Raw genomic sequence first — 20220 nt, forward strand, 5'->3', positions numbered from 1 at the left:
GTGTGTGTGTGTGTGAGAGAGAGAGATTAATGAGGGTGATAAAGGAACTGTAGGCCTCCATATTTCCTGAGTGATCAAAGGAGCTGCTCTGATGAGTCAGAAGGAGCCACCGTCCCCACTGTGCAGCATACTCAGCGTTTCCATACATCTGACATCCAGCTGTGTTTTTGTCATTTATTTTGGGGGAGTTTATCTCATTAAAACAGGTCTCAGGAGGAGTCAGCACTGATAACAGAAGGACTCTGTCACACACACACATGCAAACAAATATATTTGTACATGAGTGATGCAAAAATTGTTCTACAACTCTCCGCTTTAAAACAGAACTCACAAGGCCTCGGTCAAAGTTTAGTTCATGTTAAACAAAAGGCTGCAATGCTCACAAATACACAGGACACAAAGGTTTCAGCAATGTTGCGCACAGTCCTCGGCCTCCTGTGATGTGTGGTGCAGTCTTGCGGTGTAAACACCCGGTGTCCACATGTTTTATGACTGTAGCTGACAGTAACTGTAAACACATGCTGCTGCTTTCTTTTATGGAGTCAGAGACAGGCTGACTGGTAGTGGGAGGAATAAGTACAAGCTTCCACCTTTAGCTTCCGTCCAGCTTCTCATTATGTTCTCAGGTGTCTTCTCTGCATATAAACTCCTCACACTGCACTGATGGCAGGACAAATCGTCTATCTCCAGCTGAGAGCGAAAAGTTCAGCTTCACGGTGCTGCGAAAAAGTATTTGCCCACTTCTCAATGTTCTTTTTTGTTTGTTTGTTTTTTGTTTTGGGGCTTGTTTGTTTTTTTTGGCATATTTGTGACTCTTACATGTAAAAAGGAGCATTAGGTTCACAGTAAGAGAAAAAAGCTGAAATATGGAGATTGAACGTTTTATTTTAGATCATTAAATCAAAGTTACTATTAGACAAAAATAGCCTGAGTAAATACAAAAGGCAGTGTTTTTGTTAACTCATAAATGAACCCTGAATGACGTTTGTTTGGATCCCTGAGTTCAGTTTCAGTAGCCACACCCAGATAAACGAGACACGCCTGACAAAGCTAAGTAGGTTAGAAGAGCTCATAAAACATCACAGCACAATCGAAAGAAACAACCGAGAAACAAAGTAACTTCTCTCGGCCTGGAAAGGGTCACAAAGCCATTTCCTCGAGGTCATTACTATCATTTCTGCTCCTGACAACAGAAGTCATTTACAAACGTTGTTATTAACAGTTTCATTACTAGTCATTTCCTACAACTGCTGGAGACTGTTACTCAAATATGAAGAATGTTGTATCACAGTTTTGTTTTTCCTTGAAGTATTTTTAGCTGCAGGTCCGTGTATTTCAGTGTGGTTTATTATACTGAATGACTAAAAATAAACTACACTGTGTTTTTCTGATACACATCCAATTAAACAGCTAGCTCATTAATATTTTTTTAATTTTTTCCGGGTACAAGAGATACCTGGTGCGCAGATGTGGGATTTTTGAATTTAGGATTGTTTCACACATTTCCAGAGATAAGAAACATTTTGTCAAACTGGACTGTCAAGCACAAACAATTCCATGCCAGCTACAAACAGACTCTTGGCAAATGCAAATACAGTCAAGGCTTTCGTTTTTGATGCTTTTTATAGTCCCACTGTTGCAAAGTGCAAATGGTAAATGGACTGATTCTTATATAGCACTCCTGGAGCAGTCAAAACGCTTTATGCAATATGCCTCATTGACATAAGCTCTTCTTCTTATGCTTGAGTGATTCCTAACATTCACACACATTTATACTCCAGTGGATGCATCGGAGAGCAACTTGGTGTTAGTATCTTGCCCTAGGATATTTGGCACACAGACTGGACAACAACAACAAATGCTTGCTCAAAGAAGCTCCTTTGATTGTTGGGGTTTTCTCCAGTGTAAGGTCTTTACAATATGAAGCATCTTAAGTGTTCTGTGTTGTTGTGATTTGATGCAAAATATGTATTGCCTGGACCCTTCTTCTATGAAGCCCTACTGTTTTAACAGGTCCAGCATGAGGTTTAGGGTTGTCTTGTTGAAATATAGAAGGCCTTCCCTAAAAAGGAGCTGTCTGTGCTGGAGCATGTGTTTCTCTGAAACCCATGTGTATTTTTCAGCATTTTGCTGGTGACGTTCCACATGTGCAAGCTGCCAGTTCTATAAACACTGATACACCATCAGAGCTGCTGGCTATTTAGCTGAGTGCTAATAACAAGCCAGATGGTCACTTTACTTTTCAGTCCGGAAGATGAGGTATCTATGTTTTCCAAAACAAATTTCAAACTTTGGTTTGTTTGAACAGTTATCCATTTTGCTTCAGTGTTCCTGAGTCCATGCAGTGATTTCCATTACAGAATCATATCTATCATTACCAAACTGATTCTCATTTTGTCCTGTACGCACAGAGATTCCTCCAGGTGCTCTGAATTTTTGATAATATTATGTAGTGTAGTTAACACGGCATTCAGAGTCTTCCCAGTTTTACACTGACAAACATTATGCTCACATTTTTCACAGACTGATGAACCTCTGTCTCTCTAAGATGCGCTTTTTTATATCCAATTATTTTGCTGTCCTAATGTAAGTAGTAAGTACTGATTATGTCTGTGAAGGTTCTTAGTCATCCAGGTCATCGTAGTCAAAGGAGCTTGCAAAGAAAAGCGTCTGGACTTCTTTAAGTTACTTTAAGACGTTTCACCTCTCATCTGAGAAGCTTCTTCAGTTCTAAGGTCAAATGGTGGAGAGTCCCAGATATAAACCTAGTGGGAGTTTCCCCCCACAGAGGGACAAAAGGACCCCCTGATGATCCTCTAATCGCCTGAGCCAAGGTGTGAGTAAGTAGTTATTTTATTAATTAGTTACATTTTAAAAACATGACGCACAACCTGAATACGTAATAACGCAACAGACATTTCAGCTCAATTCAATTTTTTCTGCTTAATCCAGCATATAAAATTTAATCAAATAAAAAAGTCTCTTTTTAAAGCTTGTTTTATTAGTTTGAACCTTTTGGCTTTATGCAATATGCATAAAGCCAAAAGAACAGCAGTGATCAGTGAGATGCTACAAGTTGAACAGCCACAAGGGGCAGTATCCTCCATGGAGAAGGAGGCTAGAGGCTAAGATCAAGGTAGCACGGAGGGAGGTTAGCCAACTATCGGAGTTGCAGAAAGGCGCGATGAGGATGGTGCCTAAGAAGTACAGGAAGCTGTCCACACCTGAGGCCCTGGAAACTGCCAAGCAACGACTTACAGCCTTGGCCAGACGCTTGAAGAGGTACACCAGAGAGATAGAAGGCAGGAGAATAAACCAGCTGTTCTCCACAGAACCAGCCAAGGTGTACTCTCACTGGCAGGGGAACAATATGAGAACAGCACCACCAAGGCTGTAGACAGAACAATACTGGAAGAGCATATGGGAGAAGGACACAACCCATAACACAGAAAGGGATGGGCAAGAATACCAGAGGCGCAAAACACCAGCTACTGGCAGACCAAGCAGTCAGCCGAGACTGCAGGACCAGACTGACCAACATGTGCACTGCCTGGATTGATTACAATGCCCCACACCTGGATCCTGGAATGCCTAGAACTATATAAGATCAACAGGACCCTGAGAGCCTTCATCAGGAACTCAATGGGGATGTGGCGGACAACACTAGAGGCCAACTCCAAGCCCATAGCACAAGTCACCATCAAGTGCGGGATCTACCACGGAGATGCTCTGTCCCCACTGCTGTTCTGCATAGGCCTGAACCCCCTCAGTGAGATCATTAACAAGATACCGACGACGAAATGGAGAAGTTGTCAGCCACCTCCTGTACATGGATGACATCAAGCTGTATGCCAAGAGTGAACGAGACATCGATTCACTGATCCACACTACCAGGATATACAGCAATGACATCAGAATGTCGTTCGGACTGGAGAAGTGTAGTCGGATGATAACAAGGAGAGGGAAGGTAGTCAGAACTGAGGGGATTGAACTACCAGAAGGCAACATTGCGGACATAGAGGACAGTTACAAGTACCTGGGGATCCCACAGGCGAATGGGAACCATGAAGAGGCCGCTAGAAAAGCTGCAACCACCAAGTACCTGCAGAGGGTCAGGCAAGTCCTGAGGAGTCAGCTGAACGGGAGGGAGAGAGGGAGGGAGGGAGGGAGAGCCTTCAGTTTTCAGGCCCCTCTTCTGTGGAACCAGCTTCCAGTTTGGATTCAGGAGACAGACACTATCTCTACTTTCAAGATTAGGCTTCAAACTTTCCTTTTTGCTAAAGCATATAGTTAGGGCTGGACCAGGTGACCCTGAATCCTCCCTTAGTTATGCTGCAATAGACGTAGGCTGCCGGGGGATTCCCATTGTAACACTTATGTGCGTGTCTCAAATACTCCCAGATCAAAACAAGAGTATGTCACCCAAATTTGACACCAAAGAGCTCAAAGATTTGGACCAGTAGGTTCGGCTACGTACAGGAGAGGCGAACTGAATGAGACTCAGACAACCGCGAGTTTTGAAAAAATAGCCAGAATTGTATTTTTCTTTTCAATTAGAAATAACAGGACATTATGACAAACACACAAAACACTTACAAATGAAATTATTCCCTTTCGGTACCGGTACTCTCTCAATAACACCTTTTGGCAACATCACAGTGATCACTCGATGAAAACAAAAAAAGAAATCTTACCTGGGTGCACCCTTTCTAGAGGTACAGTTCACATCTAACAATGAACCACAATGTCAATCATCAGCATATAAATGTTAACACTTATTTGCATTTTCACAGACTTCGTTTACAAATAGCAACAGTTAATCAGCTGGAGGGTTATTTCCGACCGCTCACACTCACTTTTGTCCACATTCATGGAATGTACAGAGTCCGTAAAACGTGTCCTTAAAACAACCCGCCCGTGAGTCCAGGGGGATGTGTGTGAAAAAAGGGGACTACGAGTACAAAATGGCGTGGTGTGTCTCTGTTTTGTTGCATCTGGCCTACCACACTCTGATGTGCAGGACAGAACAAAGTCATTTGGTCCTTCAACGGGGTTGGCTCGCCATCAATCTCAGGATCCGTTGGAATGCACCAGGAAGATACAAACCAAAGAAACAAAAAAACAAAACCAAACAAAAGAAAAGAAAAAACCTGACCGATCTCAGAATTAGAAAGACGGAGCAGCGCGAGATGGCGCACGACCGATGAAATGGCGTCGTCTCTAACTCCCGACCTTTCTCGACTCGTCTCAGTAAATCGCTGTGTCTCGTTTCCTCACTAGCTTGCTCATGGAAAGTTCGCGAGCGGAAGAGAGAAAAGAAAAATCTGTGTCCTCCTAGGCAGGGGCGGCAGGCGGAGCCTGTACCACGTTTCAGCAGCTCATTGGCCTAGAGTAGCACATGTCTAAACCAGAACAGTTAACTCCTTAACTGCTGCACCTATGGTTTATTCATTACAAATGAAGTGTGCTGCTTAGATTAATGATTCTTTTATTCTGGTGTATTCTAGTTAAGCCATACTCAAATATGGGTTACACCCTCCCCACTTGATGGTATGCACGTCCCTGTGCATCCAAATGGTTAGACTGCATAGAGCTTGAAATGGCTTCGTTTAGGCTATTAAATACTGCATTAACAACATACAGTAAGGGGTTACCTAAGGTAGAATACTGCAACCTTTCTGGTGTCTGACGTGACCTTTGAGATCGACGAAGAATGTCATGTTCTTCCCGAGAGCTGTTCTGTGAACCAAATGAACTGGGCTGCTCAGTTATGACTCTTTCTTGGTCATTAGGACGCTCTAGCATCGTCTCATCCACTTCGGGCAGGACTTGCTCACTAGGTTGCTGGGTCCTTTCCACAGGATTTTCAACTTGAACGTTGGTCTCCCGCAAACTAGGCTCAGGTAAGTCCACATGTTCGGGTAAGTTCTCAGTTGCAGTTTCAGGTAAGTTCACAACTTCAGTTTCCTCAATTTCCTCTGATTGTCTGTCACATTCGGCGGGGTTGTCACGTTCGGCGGGGTTGTCACGTTCGGCGGGGTTGTCACGTTCGGCGGGGTTGTCACGTTCGGCTTCACCATAAGCTGGAAATTGTCTTTGCACACTTTCAGTGCGGGGCACAACGAGAGTTGGCTTGACAGAGCTGGTAATGGAGATTGGTATCCAGGTAGGTACTGGTAAATACTCGGAGTCGAGGTCGTCGTCGTCTTCCTGAACAACAGTTTGCCTTGTGTTCCGCCGAGCCTGGGGCTTTTTGGGACTGGTTTCAGTTGACTCTGTGACCGGTATGAAGCTACAAGGAAGGAGCAGGTCTCTGTGCAATGTTCGGACTGGTCTTTCTTTCGCTTCCGGTTTGACCGTATAGACTGGTAGTTCGCCTGCTCTTCTCAGAACTACGTACACATCATCTTCCCATCTGTCTGCCAACTTATGCTTTCCCCTCAGTTTAACATTACGCACGAGAACCCTGTCACCCACGTTGAGAGTTGAGTCAACCACTTGCTTGTCAAAGCGAGTTTTATTGCGCTCAGCATTCTTTTGTGCGTTTGAGGTTGCGATCTTAAAACTCTCCTCCAACCTATGTTTTAGATCACTGACGTACTGGGAGTGTGACTTCTTCTGAGCATTCACAGGCAACCCAAATACTAGATCAATGGGAAGCCTTGGTTGTCTCCCAAACATCAGCACATAAGGCGAATAGCCCGTCACATCATTCTTGGTACAATTATATGCATGTACTAGAGGTTTTACATACTCTTTCCAATGCAACTTCTCATTGTCATTCAAGGTACCAAGCATTTGGAGAAGTGTTCTGTTGAACCTCTCAACTGGATTGGCTCTGGGGTGGTATGGCGTTGTGTGTATCTTTTTCATGCCAATAATTTCGCAGAGTTGTTTTATTGTCTTCGATTCGAAATCGGGGCCTTGATCACTTAAAAGTCTCTCTGGGACACCATAATGAACAATGAAGTTCTCCCAGAGGGCCTTTGCAACAGTGCGCGCTCGTTGGTTGGGTGTAGGGACAGCTACTGCAAACTTAGTGAAGTGATCAGTCATAACTAATACATCCTTAGTGTTAGACTGATCTGGCTCAATAGATAGATAATCTATACAGACCAGTTCAAGGGGCCTGCTTGTCTTGATGTTCATGAGGGGAGCTGCCCTCTCTGGCCTACACTTCCGGCGAACACACCGTTCACACGTGTTGATCATTTTTTCAACTGACGTCTGCATTTTTGGCCAGTAAAACCAAGTTCTGAGCAGGTCAATAGTGCGGTCAGTTCCTAGGTGGCCCATGTTACTGTGGAGGTGTTGGAAGACTACTGACCTCAACTCCTCGGGTAACACGAGTTGAAAGGAGATGTCTGGACCGGTTTGCCTCTTTCGGTAAAGAACTCCATTCTGCAGTTCAAGACGACAGAGCTCACGCAGCAACAAGGGAAGCTCAGGTAGTTCTGCTCTAAGACTGGGAGGTGGGGTCTGACCAGTTTCTAACAGAGTGACTATAGCATCGAGAGCTGGGTCTAGCCTCTGTTTCTGTCTGAGCTCATCCTCTGCCATAGGCGGGGGAAGAGGAGAACCATTCAACAGCTCCCCTGCAAAGCTATCAGGGACAGCTGTAGCATGTAAGGCTAAGGACTCAACTAAAGCCAAACCTGGGCAAGTGAATGACCCTGAATCCAGGCCTGCAGAATTAACTGAATGCCTTTCGCAGATGGCCTGTACAACCTCCCTAGAAACCATTTCTTTGTCATCGCCACTGAGGTGAGTGAGGGCGAATTGCCGGATCCTTTCACTTTCCTTCTGTGAGACAGGATCATCACCTGGGCTACCATGGGGACGACGAGACAGTGCATCCGCGTCTACGTTTTGTTTGCCAGCCCTGTACTGGAGTTGGAATGAAAAAGTAGACAAGGCTGAGAGCCAACGGTAACTCGTTGCATCCAACTTCGCTGATGTTAGGATGTACGTTAACGGATTACTGTCTGTCACTACTGTGAATTCTGTACCATACAGGTAGTCTGAGAACTTTTCGGTGACAGCCCACTTAAGGGCCAAGAACTCCAGCTTGTGGGCTGGATATCTCATCTCACTTCTTGAAAGTCCTCTGCTAGCAAAGGCTATGGCCCTCAACTGTCCATCCTGGAGTTGGTACAGAGCGGCACCAAGGCCAATGGTACTAGCATCCGTATGGAGGATATATGGGAGTCTGGGGTCGGCAAAGCCCAACACTGGGGCTGAAGTTAGCCTACCAATGACTTGTTCAAAAGCCTCTTGACACTTTTGAGTCCACCTGTCACCAAATAGCTCTTTCGGGCTATGGTACATGGAGCTTTGTTGCTTCGTGGGTCTTTTCTTTCCTTTTCTCAATGGTGGGTAACCAGCGGTTAACTCATTCAACGGCCTTACAATATTAGAAAAACCCTGGATGAATCGCCGGTAGTACCCAGCAAAGCCCAAAAATGACCTTAACTCTTTAAGGTTGGTGGGGACGGGCCAACTCGTGAGGGCTTTGATCTTCTCTGCATCAGTCTCGACTCCACGCTCTGACACCACGTGGCCGAGATATTTAACAGAGGTTTGGAAAAATTTACACTTCTCGGGTGCTAATTTTAACCCAAACTCTTTCAGCCGCAACAGGACCTTCTTCAGGCGTTGCTCGTGTTCTTCAAGAGATGATGAAAAGATGATGAGGTCATCAATAAAGACAAGGACCTCCTTAAGATTCATCGGACCCATACACCGCTCCATGAGCCTTTGAAAAGTGGAGGGTGCGTTGGTGATCCCTTGGGGCATCCTATTGAATTCCCAAAATCCTAAGGGACATACGAAGGCTGTTTTCTGCTTGTCTGACTCTGACATCTCAATCTGATAATATCCCGACTTGAGATCTAGGACCGAGAACCATTTCGACCCTGCTAGAGCGGAAAAAGCCTCTTCCAGATTCGGGAGTGCATATGCATCTTTGATGGTTTGGAGGTTTAACCTCCGATAGTCAATGCACAAGTGAACTGAACCATCTTTCTTTTTGACTACTACGATTGGGGAAGCGAATGGTGATTCAGATTCCCGTATCACTCCCACGTCGAGCAGTTCCCGCAGGTGCTTCCTCACGGCCTCCACATCGTGTGGATGTATTGGTCGGGGTCTGGACTTGAATGGGGTTTCATCACTAAGCTTGATGTGATGTTGCACCTTCTCTGTGTGTCCAAAATCCAATGCATGCTGTGAAAACACTCCAGGCATTGAATTTAGCAACTTTGTGACACGATTTCTCCATTCATCAGGTAGGTCATTTCCAAAGTTGAAACTGATTTCTTCAGGTTGAGAAGAATTTCCTGAGTGGTCTGAAGAGTTTGACATCTTCTCTGTCTGTTCTTTACATATGACTCTGGTCACAGCATTAATGTCAGCTAGCACACGGCCTGACGGGACAACAATGTCGTGATCGGTTTCATTTTTCACTACAACCGGCAGCTTACAAGGCCGCTTGGCTGGCAGGTTGACAAGACCAGTTAACACAAGCAAACCACTGGGCAAGGGAAAATCTGATGACGATTCGACAACTGCACATTTCTCATTAATGGAGTTGGGAATGTACACCGAAGCTTCTAAAACTGCCGTCTGCCCTGCCGCCACCACAGCTTGCTCTTTACCCGTTAACTTTGCACACCCAAGGCTGCAATTGCTAGCGGCTTTTCGACGTACTCCAAGGATTTTGAGGAGCGCTCTGAAACCATGGGGGACAGGCTGAAAGTTCGCACTGGACTCATGGAAGTCAGCATAAAGGGCATCTAAGGTATTTGTACCTATCAAGATCTGTTCTCGCGCCTCGGCTCGCAGAGGGGGGATGACTAATGCTAGGGTATTAACACTAATATCCGAACCCACAAAGTTCTTGAGAAAGGTGATTGAGAGTTCTACATAACCTAGGTAAGGGACGGATTGGCCGTTTGCACACTCTACATCCAGGAGATCGCCCAACGGGTTTATAGGCAAGTCTGAGAGATGCTTCTCATAAAAACTCTGAGGCACGGTTGTCACTTGTGACCCTGTATCAAGAAGACAGTTCGTTTCTCTGCCAGCGATAATGACAGTAGCAGAAGTTTTGGTTCCGACCAAACCCTTTGGAAGGTGTATAGACGGCGCTTTTGACTGAACTTCCCTTGAAAAGGCACGTTGAGGCTTGGGACGAGAATTGTCTCCGGCAGCCCCCACTTGTCCCACACTGGAGGCTGGGATTAGTTTAAAGGCGGCTCATCACTGGCCCTAGTTGATGCTTCCCAACTAGATTGCCTTTCTCTCAGCTGTTTTCGCTTCATGGCCACTAAGGATGGATTTGGTTCGTTTTCACATGATGAGGCAATATGACCGTCCTCACCACAGTGAAAGCAATACCAAGGACGCGGCTTTGCATTGGCTTTTGTAAAGTTCTGTGCGGTCGAAGCCTTCCTTTTCGTGGGGTAGACTTCGACTTTGGCATTAACTGTGTGGCACTCTGACTTTGAGTGCTTGGGCTGATTTTGCTTTTGGCTTTCTATTTTCCAACTGTTAAGTTGTGCACTCAAATCAGCAATTTGTTTCTTTAACACATTGAGGTCAGACTCACAGCTACTTGCTGTTTGTACATTTGACATGGCCCGGTGCTTTGGATTGCTAGGGCCAGGTTTGCTCTGACCAAGATGTTGTCTCATACGACGGACTTTTGAGGCTTGCTTGTCCTCTTCAGTGCGTAGAAGCAAGAGTAGCTCAGAGAACGAAGGTGGGCTCTCTTTTCTTTGTCCTAGCTGGAGGTCGCTGATGAGACTGTCCTCCCAACAGCCACGAAGGAATTGCTTTAACAATTGCTTGTCAAAATCCGACACATTGACACCTCCTCGTCGCATTGCTTTGGTCAAACAGACATGTAACCTTTGCAAATAGGCTGATGGTCTTTCTCCTTCATTCTGAAGTGTGTTCATGAATCGCGCATAGAGCTCATCGCCATCTTCGACGGCTCCAAACGCAGAATCGAGTACTCTCAGGTACTCAGAGGGTCTAGCATTTGGACCTAAATGCTTAGTGACGTCTGTGGCAGGCGACAGAAGACTGTCAAGGATCCTCTGTGTGCAGTTCAAGTCAGAAACGGCTGGATCACTCATGAGGACTTCAACACTTGTGCGCCAGGTGTCGTAATCAGCTTCACTGTTAGGGCGAGGAATGCGCCCAGAGAAAGCTCTAATCCTACTCGGCATGGGCGAGTGTGAAGAAACTTCACTACTGCGCACCACATGTTCAACTACCACCCGCCGGACATTGGGCGGGTTAAGCTCAAGTGTGGGATGGAACTGGGTCGGTGAGTCAGGATCGATCAGGTTTTGATTTAAGGTTGGAATCGAATCCGTAGACTGTGAAAAATCAGCAGCAGGTTGACTGGGGGAATGGTCACCCTGTGCATGCAAACTTGTCTCGCCTCTGTCAACAGGGGGAGAAACTGTAGGCTGAGGAGGTAGGGGGGGCACGTTTAAGCTAGCCAGTCCCTCTTTGAGCATGTTTTCTAGTGAATGGCCACTAAGATTGGCCATTTCAGACAGTTGTCTCATGTATGCTCTTGTGACATTCCTCGCATTCGCTGCATACGCCTCAGTTAAACTCCTAATTTCAAACGTGACTTCAGGCTGAGCAGAGCTTTGAATAGTCTGCGGCAAAAGAGGATTCAAAGTATCCATTGCACTGGCATGATTGAACTCAGCTATCATCTGCCTGTGAAATTCAGAATGCGGATCATCTATACGGATGTGGCGGTTAACTGAACCGTGTTTCCCCAGGTAAATAGCTACTTCTTCATCGAGGTCGCTGTTAGTAAGCCCTTTTATGATTACTGCGTTGGGGATTTTAATTGCCTCTTTAAGTACTACGTCCATTTTGTCAAACTAGGTTTTGATTGTTTCTTATCGTTGTAATACTTAATAAGATGAGTCTCATGCAGTTTCACAATAACTCCTGGCTGCTGGCTCGCCAACTTGTAACACTTATGTGCGTGTCTCAAATACTCCCAGATCAAAACAAGAGTATGTCACCCAAATCTGACACCAAAGAGCTCAAAGATTTGGACCAGTAGGTTCGGCTACGTACAGGAGAGGCGAACTGAATTCAATTCAATTCAATTCAATTTTATTTATATAGCGCCAAATCACAACAAGAGTCGCCTCAAGGCGCTTCATAGATACAGAGAAAAACCCAACAATCATATGACCCCCTATGAGCAAGCACTTTGGCGACAGTGGGAAGGAAAAACTCCCTTTTAACAGGAAGAAACCTCCGGCAGAACCAGGCTCAGGGAGGGGCGGCCATCTGCTGCGACCGGTTGGGGTGAGAGAAGGAAGACAGGATAAAGGCATGCTGTGGAAGAGAGACAGAGGTTAATAACAGATATGATTCAATGCAGAGAGGTCTATTAATACATAGTGAGTGAGAAAGGTGACTGGAAAGGAAAAACTCAATGCATCATGGGAATCCCCCGGCAGCCTACATCTATTGCAGCATAACAAAGGGAGGATTCAGGGTCACCTGGTCCAGCCCTAACTATATGCTTTAGAAAAAAGGAAAGTTTTAAGCCTAATCTTAAAAGTAGAGATAGTGTCTGTCTCCCGAATCCAAACTGGAAGCTGGTTCCACAGAAGAGGGGCCTGAAAACTGAAGGCTCTCCCTCCCATTCTACTTTTAAATACTCTAGGAACAACAAGTAGGCCTGCAGAGCGAGAGCGGAGCGCTCTAATAGGGTGATATGGTACTACAAGGTCATTAAGATAAGATGGGGCCTGATTATTTAAGACCTTGTATGTGAGGAGCAGGATTTTGAATTCAATTCTGGATTTAACAGGAAGCCAATGAAGGGAAGCCAAAACAGGAGAAATATGCTCTCTCTTTCTAGTCCCTGTCAGGACTCTTGCTGCAGCATTTTGGATTAGCTGAAGGCTTTTCAGTGAGTTTTTTGGACATCCTGATAATAATGAATTACAGTAGTCCAGCCTGGAAGTAATAAATGCATGAACTAGTTTTTCAGCGTCACTCTGAGACAGGATATTTCTAATTTTAGAGATGTTGCGCAAATGGAAGAAAGCAGTCTTACATATTTGTTTAATATGTGCGTTGAAGGACATGTCCTGGTCAAAAATGACTCCAAGGTTCCTCACCGCGTTACTGGAGGCCAAGGTAATGCCATCCAGAGTAAGAATCTGATTAGATACCATATTTCTAAGATTTTCAGGGCCGAGTACAATAACCTCAGTTTTATCTGAATTAAGAAGCAGAAAGTTAGCGGCCATCCAGGTCTTTATGTCTTTAAGACATTCCTGCAGTTTAACTAATTGGTGTGTGTTATCTGGCTTCATGGACAGATAGAGCTGGGTGTCATCTGCATAGCAGTGAAAATGTATGCTATGTCTTCTAATGATACTGCCTAAGGGAAGCATGTATAATGTAAACAGGATTGGTCCTAGCACTGAACCCTGTGGAACTCCAGGTAGGATGTTAGCGGTTTATTTTTGAATATCAATGGTTATTTGTAGAAAATGTAATTTAATGTATAGGTGAATGAGACTCAGACAACCGCGAGTTTTGAAAAAATAGCCAGAATTGTATTTTTCTTTTCAATTAGAAATAACAGGACATTATGACAAACACACAAAACACTTACAAATGAAATTATTCCCTTTCGGTACCGGTACTCTCTCAATAACACCTTTTGGCAACATCACAGTGATCACTCGATGAAAACAAAAAAAGAAATCTTACCTGGGTGCACCCTTTCTAGAGGTACAGTTCACATCTAACAATGAACCACAATGTCAATCATCAGCATATAAATGTTAACACTTATTTGCATTTTCACAGACTTCGTTTACAAATAGCAACAGTTAATCAGCTGGAGGGTTATTTCCGACCGCTCACACTCACTTTTGTCCACATTCATGGAATGTACAGAGTCCGTAAAACGTGTCCTTAAAACAACCCGCCCGTGAGTCCAGGGGGATGTGTGTGAAAAAAGGGGACTACGAGTACAAAATGGCGTGGTGTGTCTCTGTTTTGTTGCATCTGGCCTACCACACTCTGATGTGCAGGACAGAACAAAGTCATTTGGTCCTTCAACGGGGTTGGCTCGCCATCAATCTCAGGATCCGTTGGAATGCACCAGGAAGATACAAACCAAAGAAACAAAAAAACAAAACCAAACAAAAGAAAAGAAAAAACCTGACCGATCTCAGAATTAGAAAGACGGAGCAGCGCGAGATGGCGCACGACCGATGAAATGGCGTCGTCTCTAACTCCCGACCTTTCTCGACTCGTCTCAGTAAATCGCTGTGTCTCGTTTCCTCACTAGCTTGCTCATGGAAAGTTCGCGAGCGGAAGAGAGAAAAGAAAAATCTGTGTCCTCCTAGGCAGGGGCGGCAGGCGGAGCCTGTACCACGTTTCAGCAGCTCATTGGCCTAGAGTAGCACATGTCTAAACCAGAACAGTTAACTCCTTAACTGCTGCACCTATGGTTTATTCATTACAAATGAAGTGTGCTGCTTAGATTAATGATTCTTTTATTCTGGTGTATTCTAGTTAAGCCATACTCAAATATGGGTTACACCATGATGCACTGAGTTTTTCCTTTCCAGTCACCTTTCTCACTCACTATGTATTAATAGACCTCTCTGCATTGAATCATATCTGTTATTAACCTCTGTCTCTCTTCCACAGCATGTCTTTTATCCTGTCTTCCTTCTCTCACCCCAACCAATCACAGCAGATGGCCCCGCCCCTCCCTGAGCCTGGTTCTGCTGGAGGTTTCTTCCTGTTAAAAGGGAGTTTTTCCTTCCCACTGTCGCCAAAGTGCTTGTTCATAGGGGGTCATATGATTGTTGGGTTTTTCTCTGTATCTATGAAGCGCCTTGAGGCGTTTTTTGTTGTGATTTGGCGCTATATAAATAAAATTGAATTGAATTGAAAGCCCTCAGCCAAGTGGCGGAGGGCTTTCGCTTTGGTGGCCTCAGAATCTCATCTCTGATTTTTGCAGATGATGTGGTTCTGTTGGCTTCATCGGGTGAAGGCCTCCAGCTCGCACTGGAACGGTTCGCAGCCAAGTGTGAAGCAGCGGGAATGAGGATCAGCACCTCCAAATCTGAGGCCATGGTTCTCAGCCGGAAAAGGGTGGAGTGCCCACTCCGGGTCGGGGATGAGTTCCTGCCCCAAGTGGAGGAGTTCAAGTATCTCGGGGTCTTGTTCGCGAGTGATGGGAGAAGGGAGCCGGAGATCGACAGACGGATTGGGGCTGCAGCTGCAGTAATGCGGACGCTGCACCGGTCCGTCGTGGTGAAGAGGGAGCTGAGTGTAAAAGCGAAGCTCTCAATTTACCGGTCGATCTACGTCCCTACCCTCACCTATGGCCACGAGCTGTGGGTAGTGACCGAAAGAACGAGATCGCGGATACAAGCGGCAGAAATGAGCTTCCTCCGAAGGGTGGCTGGCCTCTCCCTTAGAGATAGGGTGAGAAGTTCGGCCATCCGGGAGGGGCTCAGAGTAGAGCAGCTGCTGCTCCACATCGAAAGGAGCCAGCTGAGGTGGTTCGGGCATCTGACAAGGATGCCTCCTGGGTGAGGTGTTCCAGGCATGTCCCACCGGGAGGAGGCCCCGGGGAAGACCCAGGACACGCTGGAGAGATTATATCTCTCGGCTGGCCTGGGAACGCCTTGGTATTCCCCCGGATAAGCTGGAGGAGGTGACTGGGGAGAGGGAGGTCTGGGCCTCTTTGCTTAGGCTGCTGCCCCCGCGACCCGGCCCTGGACAAAGCGGATGAAGATGGATGGATGGATGAATTGAATTGAATTGAATTGAATTGAATTGAATTGAACTGAACGGTAATATAGATATATATAATGTCAGTGCTTCCCAGCTTTAAACACTGAATGGTTGTACTCTCTCCATATTGTTGTTGATCTGACTCGTATGTCATTGTCATGAGACACTCTCACAAACAAAATCACGGTTTAGTAACACAGTAACGCAGTGTGCTAAAGGGAAAGTAACAGTAATCTAATTACTTTTTTGCTATAGTAATCCCTTACTTTACTCATTACTTGAAAAAGTAATCGGATTACAGCATTTCTGCCTATCTCCGCTGTCCACTGGGTAGCCATGGCTCAGGAGGTAGACAGGTCATCAACTAATTGGAAAGTTGGTGGTTCGATCCCTGACTTCTCCAGTCAGCACATGAAGTAGATAGAAAACACAAAGATGTAGAAAAACGTGTGAGATCACAGGTAAATGAGGGATGCTGTATAAAACACTTTGTGTGCCCAAGCACAGTAGAAAAGCACCACATAAAAATCAGCCCGTCATAACCTCTAAACTTGTTTTTCATCGTGTTTGAGAATAGACCAAAGCATGGACAAGCTCATTTTTATTAAATTGCCAGGCCCAGCTCCACTCAGCCCTCTCGGATTCATGGAGGGCTCTGGTGAAATATCGATCTGAGGCCTGAGCTGACCGCTGCACAGATGACAGTAACTAAATGATGAGTCTTTCGATAGAATCCCTGAAGAGGGTATTTAAAACAGATATCTGCTGTCTTCCGGCCACAACTAAGTGCCGGCAATGGCCTCGGGGATGTTAACTCTTATCTATGATGTATCAAGGTGGATTCGTGATTCCTAGCAAAGTGTTATAGCCTGTGTTCTGGCGCCCCAGGTTATATTTTCGCAGACTGTTCGAGCTGCAGACGTGTTCCTCAGATCTGCCTTTTTCCTCCACTCTCCTCCCATCTACCTGTCAAACACTGCAAGCTCCTGCAGTACAAGCCAACACAAATGCCTGGTTGCTGCTGATGGATAGAGACAGCTATAGTGCAAATTCAAATGTGTGAGCACACACTCACACACACACACACTGTTTATAGAGGGTGCAACCAGAGCCCTGGAGCAGATTAACGACTTTACTTACCAATTAGCCCACTCAGCAGTAGAGGAAATGGCTCTAACTGGCCTTCTGCTTCCTTTCTTCTGTGTTTGTGCTTCCCCCTATGTAAGTATGAGCGTGTCGGCTCTGTCTGATCTAATTCTGGAGTGTTCGCCGCTGCTCCCTGACAGCTGCCTGCTGGCCAGTGGCTGTCACATGTTGCCTTCACTTCCTGTTCATGTTAAAGCTCTTCAGAGGCAGAACAGGTCTGGAAGCCGGGGAGGGGGGTTACAAGTTGGATGTATATAAATGTGTTTGTGTGTGCCGTGTGACACACAGTCACACAGCAGTGGATCTTTTCCAGTATTTGATTATTAAATTATTATTGACCCTGCAAGACAGAATCTTTACTTTTTCCACTGGAAGTTTTTCAAAAGCCACATTTGTAGTGACCTAAATAGCAGATCTCACACCTAAGCCAATCATGTGCTAGCTGCTAAAAAATATAGAAGCAGCTTCCTCTTTCAGCATTTCAAAAAGGTGGTTTTTTATTGCAGGTAACCAGTGGTGGGTATATTACTTTTAACAGTAACTTACCACATTACACTGTAACAAAATACTTTTAAAAAGTCTTCAGAACCTACTGAGAAAAGCAATTTGTTTGTGTAATGAGCACTAGTGGTGTGCAATACTGCAAATACCAAGTACCGAGTACCAAGTAAATACACAGCCAGTATTACTTGTACTAATACTGATACTATTACTTTTAATTTGTCATGATTTATGAGATGAATCATCATCACTTTGCCAAATCTAAACACAATTTAATGGCATCCATTGGAGTAGGAATGCATGTGGATGTCAGATAGAAAGAAAAAAGTTATTGTGTGAATAGGTGAATGGGCCAAGTTGTATAAAGTGCTTTGAGTGCTCAGATAGAGTAGAAAAGCACTATGTAAGAACCAGTCCAACACATTTACCTGTGATTTTCACTTTCCATAGACATAAGTTAACACATCTTTCAGCTTTTCATGTATTCAAAGACCTGGAATGTAAATGTGCCTGTCTTTACAGCACTTTGAGTTAACGTCTGTTGATTGCACATGTTGACAACATAAAAAGGAAATTACATTCAGATATTTTTAAATATAGTTGTTTCTATTTGGGGTAATTAATTAATTTCCAATAAAATAACTTATTTTAATGTAGTAAATTAAAACAATTCAGTTGGTTGAATATATTCATTGAATTTCTATGTAGAATCAGCTGTAACAACTATGATGAGCAATAACTAATGCAAGTAAGAGCTACCTGGTTATTCTTTGCCTCTCTGTCTCTGACTGTGACAGTGGGCTCTGTCTAATTACTGGGGTCTGTGTGAGGGATTTCCATCTTCCTCTCTTCCTTTCTTTGCTGTTTGTTCTGGGCAAAACCCTCTTTCTCATGGTCTTTTGTGTCTTTATACAAGTCGATGGTGTTTCCACAGTGGAGAATTTCCTTCCAGCACGTATCGTTGTTTCCAGTTTTTTCCTTTCACATCCCTGAAGCATAATGCTTTGCTTTCTCACTCACTGGAGCCTACTGGCGGCTCAGTGCCACTGAGTCGTGTGGCCGCACAACTAAACACAATGAAGCAAACTATGAATACATGGGAGGAGTGGTGTTTGCACAGACATGTCTACTTTCTGATGAATGGGAAAAAACTACTGAACTTATTGGAAGTAAAGTATTGACCCTATGGTGCTAGTATCGGTCTGATATCATCATTATTTGGCTCAGTCGGCCCACCCCTAATGAGCACCTCTTAGTGGTTCTGCTAGAATAACCGTTAAACTTACTGACTGTGCTACCCATATCAGTAGCATTTCTTTAGAGTCGCAACTTTAAACCTCCTAGGACCTGGCGTCCACATATGTGGACATCACATTTTGGGTTATTTAGACCAAAATACTGAATTTTGCTCTACAAGGGCCTGATGTCCACTTACGAGGAGATAATGCTGCCACTGTTCTATCAAAATTCTAACAAATATCCTCATTTGTGGCTCTCATTTTTCTTAGAAACAAAAATCAGGTAAAATAAAAATAACATTTGATAATTCTTTGTTTTTACATTCATCGGGCCCCAATATGCCCAAAGATCAAAGAGAAATTAAAAATGCATGCTCTGGAAGAGTTCGGGTCTTAGGAGGTTAAATGAGCTAAAAGCTCTCTTTCAGAGCTGTAGCGTCATTATTCTCTTCTTCAGTAGGCCGTGCCACAATTGTTATGGAGCTATTTTTAGCTCGCTGGTACTTCTCCAAATATGAAGTACGACAGAAATCTGTATGTTATTCTATAATATCCTGCTTTTGTTTTCTTACACGTTTTACATAATGTGACTGTTTCCGTGACATGCAGGCTATCCTGTCAGAGTTTCATTTTTGTGGGCTTCTGTCACATCATCGTAATCGCAGGAATGCCATAATTGATATCCCACAATACATCTGCAGAGGAGGATATGTTCAGCTCTCTTAATGGTGACAAATTTAAAGGAGACAAACTTTTTGACTACAGAAAAAAAAATCAGATCTGCATTTGTTGAATTAGAGAGCAGGTAGAAGCAAAAAAATAAAAATCCTCTGAGAGCTGCTCTCTCTGTGGTGCAGAGAAGCTTGAAAAGCCACTGATACACTTCCAGTGTAATATAAGCTCAGCCAGAGTTAGCAGTGCTCAGGCAAGTCATGCTTCCCAGTGACTCATATGCTTAATTTTCATTTCAACAGTTTGTAGCGACTGTGTTACACAAACACAGTGGTGTGTTTACTACAATAAAGAAACTCATTAAGACATCTGTGATCATAACAGATGCAAGTTTGTTCTGTGCATATGTTGGCAGCACAAAGGATCAAAAACGACTTCAGAAATTTACAGACTGCACCAATCTGATGTTCATTTCAGAGCTCTCTCTCTCTCTGAGACCCCCCCCCAGTTTGATTTTAACTAGCTTGTTATCAAGTGGGCGGATATAAAGCTGAGAAAACTGAGGACAGGGGGGGGAAAGAAATAAAAGTAATTAAAAGAAGACTAGAGACACTGCTCAAAGAATTGACCACTAGAATAGGAAACAAATTGCATCTGCAACACAATCTGAGCCAAGGACTAATGTAAGAGACATGTAAAGTCTAGCTGGTACCGTGTTCTCATCATATTCGTCTTGGGATACTTGGAGTTTGTGAGTGTTGCAGGTGTAATCACTCTCACACACTGATATTTGCAGAAAAAGTCCTGTGAACAACTAAGTACACCCCATGATTCTGCA

At 44.4% G+C, this 20220-nt stretch overlaps 1 protein-coding gene across 1 annotated transcript in view; it reads left to right on the forward strand.

Moving 5' to 3' along the window:
* Positions 1-20220, forward strand: part of LOC147309449 (serine/threonine-protein kinase pim-2-like) — a 581324-nt gene that overhangs the window by 158006 nt on the left and 403098 nt on the right. The gene's annotated exons all lie outside the window — the stretch shown is intronic.

This window comes from Aulonocara sp. 'chitande type north' Nkhata Bay, linkage group LG17, assembly GCF_057382095.1.
Source record: "Aulonocara sp. 'chitande type north' Nkhata Bay isolate Kocher_YH1m ecotype deep benthic linkage group LG17, A_spYH_male_GT1.1, whole genome shotgun sequence".
In the NCBI taxonomy this organism is placed as follows: Eukaryota; Metazoa; Chordata; class Actinopteri; order Cichliformes; family Cichlidae; genus Aulonocara; species Aulonocara sp. 'chitande type north' Nkhata Bay.